Here is a 10,005-nt window from a genome sequence, read left to right as displayed (position 1 = left end):
TAGTACCTCTTGTCCCAATGTTAGGATCTATTCTGTTATAGTTTAGGCATGACTAGGGCTTTAGAGAATTATGGGACTTATTCTTGTAATAGTTACTACATACTTATATATTTCAATGATGTTAAATATAGTTTTAATATTTTACCATGTGTTACAATAATTGGTACTTGAGTGTCAAGAACAATTTCTAACAATTTGATTGTCATATTTAATCATATTTTATCTCTTCTTAAAATATGTCATAGTTTAGGCATGGCTAGGGCTTCAAAGAATTATGGGACTTATTCTTGTAGTTAGTCAAATCAACTATATCTAACTTGAAACACTCCAATTAGGATGATTTTCGAAAAACATATATTATACAAGCTTCCCTAGTTCAAATCTGCGTGGGCCCTAAATCATCTCAGTTTTAGCTATTCAATTAGCAAAGTTGATAGTCTAATTTATTTTAGAATTTTGTCTTCTATTTTATTCATAACACATGAAAATGAATAGAACAGAGTTCGTCAAAAATTAAGAGCAATATTGTATTCTATAAGCTACTTCTAGTTGCTATCAATTTCGAACAGAGTTGAAGTCTCAAAATAATTTCTCCCTTCAGTGCATCTCTCTTCACTTTTCTTGTTGTGGTTCTTGGAAATGGATCTTTCTATGGGAAGAAAATCCTTGGCAACTTAAACCTATTTATACAAAGCACAAACCATTTCTTTCCATTTTTAAGGTGTGGGAAGAAAATCCAATAATAAATTCTTGAAAATGATCTAAAATATTAATTACAAAACATACATAGTTGATTCCAGACACAATCTTGTTGATTGTGTCTCTATTGAATATTTTCCAACATATAAGGCTATGTTATAAAGAATATAGCCACATAATCTATAATTTTTCAAATAGGTTAATAGTAGAGGTATACTCAAAAAGTCCTTACTATTTACAAAATAATTGTAGTAGCATTGGGGACAATTTTTTGTGCTCATTCATAGCTACATTGTTCAGCATTACAAAATTCTAATGTTCCCAGTGCCAACCATCCCTTAGTTGGATGCATGTAGTAACAATTTCAATAAACCTTGGATCTAGGATTTTGATAATGATAGCTGCCAAAATCCCTGGATGTTGTAATAGGATCTTCTCCACCTGTGATGGTAGAAAATTATTTACTGGCATATATGAAATAGATGAGTATCATCTTGTCCATTAATGAAAATTATGCTCAACAACTAAAGTTGAAGTTCTTTTGTTTGAAACAACTTAAGTTTTTGTAGATGGGATAATTTTAAAAGAACCAAAAAGTGCCAAAAGTAATTAAGCAGAGGTGAACATATCCAGAACAATAATAGAATAAACTGCCACAATAAAACAAGATGATTTTATGGGTTTAATTTTACAACAAATGATGTTCTTATAAGTTGGCATTGAGCTATAAGAGAAACACTCACCTCAAAAGGATAAACATTTTCTCCACCACTTTTAATCATGTCTTTAGATTAGCCAAGAAGCCATAATCTACCCTCTTCATCAATCCATCGAAGATCTCCTATATTTAGCCATCCATTTTCACTCAATGCTATTTTGGTTGAATCATTTTGGCCCCAATACTTCAGTATCACATGTGGGCCTCTTGTCATTATAGTCCCCACATTGTATAAGTTATTAGCTTCAAGACATTCATCACTATGTTCTATCTATATTTCCACATGAGAAGTAGGCTTTCCCACACAAACTCCTATTCGATGATCTTGAAAATTATTGTGATGAGCTGGATCAATGGAATAATCCTATATTTCGGTAAAACTACCTTGTCAAATGATTGGATCATGTGCAAGAGTGAAATTCATTGAGGAACATGCCTCTATCATACCTTTTTTAAAATAATAACAAACAAGAGTTTAGAAAAAAGAAGTAGAATTAGGTCTCCTTAGGAAGTAATATGAAATAGGTAAACGAATGCAACTACATGAAGAAAATAACATGACATAATGTTAATATAAATCATTAAATTAGAGAGTTTTCAATGATTCTATCATCTCCCTTTCCTATTATTAAAGAAGACTATAAACTAACCATAAGCTGAAAAGATTTGAGCTCTTGGAAAAATTTCAGTGACTTTCTTGATAAGTTGTGGTGACAAGCTTCCAACTTCATTAAGTATCTTCTCAAGAATTGAAAATCATAGTGTTGATTCTCCTTTCTTTCTTCTATTGCAAAAGCATGAGGGATAGACAATTAGTAGTTTCCAAATTAGATTTATTCCTACAAGTTCATTTTTAGCCTTTACAAACATTATAGTTTTACAAAAGCAACAAACATACAAAGCAATTTTTCAAGTACAAACATTATAGTGATATATGTGGTTAGTATTTGATCTTCCTATTGACAATATAGTTGAGATTTCTATTCCATAGAAAATCTTTTCTTGGCAAATGTTCCTTCTACTCAACACTTGGGTTTGGTTCTAACTTGTGTGCAACCACATTTTCCAAAAGATTACTAGGACTACACCTCTTCTTACTATAGCTTTACTACATATTGATAAAACCTCTTATTTCTACTAGGTTTTGACAAACAAAAGAAACCAAATTTTTCCAAGAGAGTTTGAACTTTGGAATGGTCTGAATAAAGCATTTTAATTTTTATGTTTTTAGTAAGAGAATTTAGTTACGAAAGTAAAAGTAATTATTAGCATGCCTCAAATCGATGCAAAATGTAACTATATTAGCAGGCATAGCTGGTATAGTGATCATCATTGATATAGAGTATCTTTGTATTGCAAATAGAGCATAAGCTACTTCAAACTTGGGTATAAAGATATGGTATCCTCCTGCTAGTACAATGGCCAACACTGAAGAGATTCCACCAATGTGGCATAGTGGAGATGTGTGAAGATAAACCTATCAAATGTGGTATGAGGAAGAAAAAATGAGAATTTTCTAGATTCTATAATTTGGAGCCATCTTGAAAATAATTCTTTCATTTTTTTCTGTAGTTGACGACTTAAACATCACACATTAAGGCTTGATTCCTAGGCTAAAGTGTTAAATAGTCAAAGTTGACTTACTTTTTCCAAGCTTAATGTTTCCTTAGTATGTGAAGTTTAAGGGTGGTTGTACTCTTCATACTATTTTTTAAATAGAAAAATTTCTAATTTTTTAAATTGGGACATGTGTTGTGAGAAGCAACTACTGAAGAAAATGGAATTACAAAAATAATTCAATTATACATTTATAGTAGTACTTGACAGATACACCATTATCAGTCTTTGTTATTCTTTAGTATTAACTGATATGCAATGATTACAATATTCATTTGTTAGTCTACTAGTCAACCATGAGTCCAAATGATTAAATACATAATAGGCCAATGGTAGTTAAGATGACCACTTGTCAATATATAATAGATGGCAACCAATGGGAAATTACCAATTACAATGCATAAGAAATGACTGGCCAAATAATTAGGAAATAAACTCTCGCTTGACAATTATAGTTTCTTTTATTAGGAAATATTGCAAACTACATCTTTTGTTAGGGCACTCTCGATTGATAATTCAACCTACTTTTATTGGTTGAAATGTGCACTGGAGCAATTTCGTAAGCCATTGCATTATTATTTTAGTCATTGGTTGTTTTAGGTCTCAATTTTGAATTTCTTTTCATATTCACCAAAGTGGCCTTGAGTTTGGAGAATTGTGTTGCATGAATGACTAGGTTCTTTCTGAAAGTAGGCAAGGTTAAGTTCAGAAGAGATCTACAAGGCTATTGTTAAGGCATGGAGGCAACCACCACAATATGCCAGTGTAGTTGGTGTGGGCATCCCAAGAGAGTTTTGGAAGATGATTGTTGAATGTCTATAGTTCAAACCTTCAAAATGGCCTACTTTTAATGCTATGTTATCTATTTTTCTGTGTCATTTGTAGGAGATCCTCCTTACTCCTCTTACAAGCCCAGAGAAGTAAGATAAGTTTTCATTTTAACTTTGCAACAAACTTATTTGGATTTAATTGTTATACTTTTCCTTTGGCAATGGTTGCATAATGAAATTATTTTGTATGCTTAAGGTGCTTGTTTCTTGAACATGATACTAAGTTCCACATATTCAAGTCTTGACCAATAAAATGGGTTAGGAGTTTTTTATTGTACAATCTTACTAAGCATTGTGCTTATATGATTTTTATATTGGTGTTGTGTATCATCTTCCACTAGTAGCAAGGATTCTCTAGCTTCATTTAAATGTTGATATAGTCTACATTGATCTTTCTAAGCATGATTCTCAAGTATCTCAACCATCCAATAAACATAGATGTTGCAGTTGGTGTCCCTCTCCATTTGGCTTGCCCTTCTTAATGTGATTGTAGCATCTAATGTAATAATAATAAGTTGTCCTAGCTAGATCTTCTTTTTGTACTATTTAAATGACTCTCTTGATTAGAATGAATGGAAAGACAAACAAGAATGCCTTAACAGATTTGGAGCCTATATTTTAATAGCCATAATCTCTTGAATGATTAGAACAAATCCTGAACTATAACCCTCCCTTTTTCTCCCATTAAGGTGACTTTAACTACCTTATATCACAAATACTTTTCTTTAATCTTTAAATTTTTTATCATGTTGGCTTTTGAGAGCATGATTATATTCTATTCCTCTTATATCAGCTTTACAAATAAAATAATATAAAATGTTTAGTACTCATCATAAAAAGATTCTTAGAATACAAATTTCTTCTCCCAGACTACGAGAAAGATATACCTATGGAATGTGAACTACACATATCAAAAAAATTGGCATTCAAAGGGATGCAAAAAGATATAAAATACCATGAACCTAAAGTTGCATCTTATGGGCCTCTAGACTGCATAAATGAATAATATAAAGGCTTACTTCTAGGAGAATAGAGATATGTATAGTATGGATTGAAGGATAATTGAAGACCACTGTAGTATAGTAGAATGATAGGATGTTGAGGGGTGGGCTACACATGAAAGGTTAGTTGAGATTCCCTTATAGGAGCTAGGTGGGTCTAGGGGTTTGAGCAATGGGTATGTCAAGGTATTTATAGTGGACATTTGTAAGATTATATTTTGTATCTTTTGATGAATAATGTAAATATTATACTACATATATATGTTGTCAATCATTGCATAAATTTATTGTCAATGTAATTTCAGCTTCTTTAAATCATATTGTCTACCAAAAGTTAAATTGTTTCTTTTTTAATTTTTAATTTTTGAAAAATAATGGGTATTTATTTTATTAATAATGCTCTTGGCTTTCCTTGAGATCTTTTGTTCCATCCCTACTATTCCTCAAACTCAAAGAAAAACTGAAGAAAGTATAATAACTTATCATTTTGTTTTTTTGAGTTATTCAAGAGAAGAAAGAGAACCATCTTCAAAGAATAAATGAGAAAGTTAAAACACTAGAAGGTGTGCCACACTTATTTGACTTAGTAACTATTTAGGATGAGTGCATTAAATTGGCTTCAATTTGATATGTGTGCCTCAAATAATTCACATGCCTTGTCTATGCTTCCACAATTTACAATTTTGTCTACCAAAGAAGTTCCAACTACAACATCACAAAATTTATTTATTCTTGTACTTTGATGGATATCTATAACCTGTTCCAAAGCTCCCACTTCAGCATATGTAGGTAGCATGCTGGTAAAGGTTGTGGAATTTGCCTTTGAATGTGTCTAGAGGCTTTTTGTCAAATCTAATTTATGCATATCCTAAAAATCATTGTAATAAATGATAGCATTTCTTTGATTCATTGAATAAAAAAGATGACATACCTTGTGTATGCTTTGAGGGATGTCCATGTCCTTTTCCAAAATTCCCATTTTGGCACAGGCAAGTAGAATGCTAGCAAGGGTTGAAAATTCGTTACACCTACCAGCTAAATTTTCTCAAATATAAAAGTATGCATGCATATGTCCATGCATCTATCTATATTTTCAAAAAATCCATGTTGTTCATATTCTTCAATCATGGCTTACCATGAGATATCATGCCTTTTTGATATCATCTGCTGGCTTACATTATTATTTTATAATGCTAGTTGAACTTGGTTCGATTTCATTGTTGACTGGTGACATTTGAAAGTAGGTGCCACTATTTTTAGCTTGGACTCACATGGGGTCATTTAATATAGCTCTCATTGTTATGAGCCTATTCACTCAGTAAGAACAAATAGGAGCCACTATGACCCCTGGAAAACCATTTTTATTGTAGTCTCCATTTTGCTAGGTTGGTTGATATTCATAATTATATCATGTACAATAAAAATGAAAATAGTTTTTGAACAAATCAAGAATTTGATTGCACTTGTATGTATAATTTCCTTTTACTTTTGTGAACTAAGTCTCAATATCTAAGTTTTAAAATAACATAGTTGTTGGGGAATTTGTTGATGTTATATGTTTCTTTTTGGTTGTTTGTTTGGTGATTCTTATAGCGATGTTTGTTCCACTTTCTTGGTCAACAAGAATGAAGATATTACTTGGGGCTATGAGAGGATTATCTTTTCTTCATTGTGCTGAGAAATTAGTTATTTATCATCATTTTAAGACATCAAATATTATGCTCGATAATGTTAGTATTTTCAAATGCATTTTAACTACAAATATGAACTATATTTTAGTTTGATGTAATATATATTTTAGTTGCTATTTTTTAAAGCAATAGCAGAGGAATAGTTGGTTAGTTTTTCATAGGCCATAATGAAGTAGCCTTTTTAATATTTTGAACATGAGTTTAAATTGAGCGCAAAAAGTAATTTGTTAGCTTAGGATTATGTCATTTCAGAGTTCATTCTCCTAATATGTTATTTATTAATATAGACAAGTATAAAAATTTGAACCATGTATTCTAATGGAAGCACTATCATTAGAGATGAAGTGGGGCTAGCCCTTGACATTGTTAGGAATGAGGTTCTGGGAACTGCTGCCAAGATAATGCTGACAAAAGATTCAACAACAATAGTTAGTGATGGAATGACTTAGGAGAATATTGAGAGAAGAGTCAATCAAATTAGGAGCATGATTGGGTACACCTTCTTGTCTATGTGTGTGTGTTCTTTAGGCCTTAACATGGACTATTAGTCTTATGCTTTGTAATTAGAGCACTTTAGTTTTATTCTTTATGTTATTTCTCCTTTGTCTGAACCTAGTATTTCATCATGGTTAATACTTTATCTTTTTTTGAGCATATCAATATATTGGCAAAGAATAACTCATTAGAGAATTGTGCTATTGTCAACCTAGCTTGTAGAATGTATTTGAAAATTGAATATTTTCTTTATTTCCAAGTTTTTGAACAACATTATGAGAAAGAAAAATTGAATGAAAGGATTGCTAAACTATCTAGGGGAGTTGCAGTTATATAGGTCAAGTTATTGAAATGTTTCTAGTCTTCTATAGTGTTTCACTATTAAATACTTCTCTAAGTAATAGATAAATTTTTTCAATGATAAAGTCCTCACTAGTAATTCTTATAAATTTTAATGCCTCTCTCCTATCTCTAAAATTATTTTTGATCTATTCTCTAAACAATTTATTTGTGATATAAATACTTAATTTTCTAATTTACTTATGGTTTGCTCCTTTACTTTGATTGTTGTGGTTTTCTCAGTATAGGCAATGCCACATGATATATTTATAGTTGAGCCACTTGTAATTGGATGTAGTACACTTCTAGACTTATTTAAATACCAAAGTGTGTGATAGAAACTCTTATTATTTTTCTTCAGCAAGGAAATATTAGAAAGGTTGCCTACCATAACACCGCCCAAGTCAGATTATAATTTTTGAGAATCAAAATATGAATAAACAATTCTTGATTCCACTTCACAAATGCATCATTTGATTTATAATATTTTGTAGCAATTAAATACTATTTGTGATATAGATTTTTAGCATATTTCTCAATCCCCATCTTTAGTTATGTGCATATCTTGTCTGCCTATAAAGTTGGACTTTGCCTTTCGTTTATTATGATTTTTGAGTTTGTGATATAAAGCCTATGATATGATAGGTGTTTCATTTGTTAGTTATTTTTTATTATTGATGGTATTTTCCTTTTCTCTAATTCCTTCCAATCAATATTTCTCTTTTCATGATTACCCAAGGAACCCTATCACAAATATTTTCCTTATCTAATCCATTGAGTTAATATGTTTTCATTGATGGTTGTTTTTTCATAGATGTCTAATTATGATCATTGTGCAATCTGAGGTTGTCACTCATGTAAAATATACCTTCTGTATACATGATATGCCCTCTGTAATCATTGGCTAACTTAGATTGTTGTAGATAATATTTATTTACTCTATAACTAGCTACATATATATCATTCATTAAGATAGGCTTTATGGTGCCTATGTCATTATGATAATAAATAAGCATGAGCCAAGTTAGGTGATGGATGATAAGAAGTATGATTGATAGGTAGGAGTACAAATAGAGACAGATTTGAAGGAAAAGAAGTTATGAGTGGAGGATTCTTTGAATGCTACAAAGGTATAGCAATCTTCTCCATAAATAACTTTGTCATTTGATACGAATGCATAAAACTCCCATGCCAATTCCTATGCTAGTAAAAATTAACTATTAAGCCATTTTTGTATGGAATGACAAAGTCTTTTGTCTACTATTCTCCAATGGTGTAAAGAGGACTCATTCTTTTGTCTACTATCCTTTGATCCTGCCTCATAGAATGATAAATTAATTGAAGTTATATTAATTGTATTGGAGCAATTCACTAATTAATTTCTATAAATAGGCAGCTATTGAAGAGGGCATTGCTGTTGGTAGAGGGTGTTCTCTTTTGAGCTTGCTGCAAAGGTTGATGCTATTAGAGATACACTTGAAAAATGAGGAACATAAGGTAGCTTAATTTTATGTTTGCTACACAAGCAAGTATGGTTGGCATGGAAGTGGCTTTATAATCCTTAATGGATATGTAGATAATTCTTTGTCATATAAGACTTAGCTTTGCAATGTGTTTGTAACATCTGGCTCTGAAATTTTCTAGTTCTTTGGTGTTTATAGATTGGTGTAAGTATTGTTAAACAAGCTTTGAGCTACTTGGTGAAACTAATTGCAAAGAATGCAGGAGTAAATGGATGTGTTGTGGTTGAAAATGCTATTACAACTCCTAAGAAATTGTTGAATAGAATCAAATATATTTAAACTCAATTATTTCATATATATTCAGTAGAATCTTGTTGATTGAAGCTCTTTTTCTTGGGTATAATGTCCTATTCAATTTCATTGGTCATCAGCCTAAATGTAGACAACTCTTTCTAGTCCTTATGAAGCCTATTTAATTTAAGTAAATTGACATTGTGCCTAGGTGTACAATCTTATTCAATTTCACTAGATGTCGTACTGGATGCAAATAGCTCTTTCTAGTCTTCATGGTAGTAAAATGATAGCCCTATCCTTGTCTTTTTATAGGTCCTTTCTAATAATAATCCCAATTATGGATACAATGTTGCTACAGGTGGTTATGAAGATTTGATGGCTGCAAGAATTATTGATCCAACTAAGGTAAGATGGTATATTCATTTGATGTAATTTATTTTAATTTTTTCAATTTCCTAATCAGTGAAATGAATGCAAATTGGTGTCATTTAAGTCCTTGCAAATATGGTTTATCAAGATGTTCACTAACTATGTATTTGCGTAGTTCCCTTGTTATAAAGAAAGAAGGAAAATGCAAGCCTAAGTTCGATGTGATGCCAATTTTCTTAGGTGCTCTACACTTTTTGAATTATGATGTGTATTGTATGTAGGTAGGGATTATATTGTATCATATTAAAATTGAATGAATACCAATATCTATCATAATATGACAAGCAACTAGTTGCTTGCCAATTGTTAGGAGGCTCACAAAGATAAATTGTTAGGATAATTTTACCCTTTGTGAAATTAAAAGGTTGGTAATTTTCTTTTGTTAAATTACTAGATGATTCAGTTACCCTATTATTTGCCTCTTTGAAA

At 31.1% G+C, this 10,005-nt stretch overlaps 1 pseudogene; it reads right to left on the bottom strand.

Annotated features, from left to right (window-relative positions):
• Positions 1 to 532: 532 nt before the first annotated feature.
• LOC149571709 (2-succinylbenzoate--CoA ligase, chloroplastic/peroxisomal-like) lies at positions 533 to 5,844 on the bottom strand (annotated as a pseudogene).
• Between the last annotated feature and the right edge of the window lie 4,161 nt (positions 5,845 to 10,005).

Source organism: Cupressus sempervirens, chromosome 2 (assembly GCF_028749045.1).
Source record: "Cupressus sempervirens isolate cs-2001-9-10 chromosome 2, ASM2874904v1, whole genome shotgun sequence".
NCBI lineage: Eukaryota > Viridiplantae > Streptophyta > Pinopsida > Cupressales > Cupressaceae > Cupressus > Cupressus sempervirens.
This window is presented reverse-complemented; position numbering and strand designations above follow the sequence as displayed.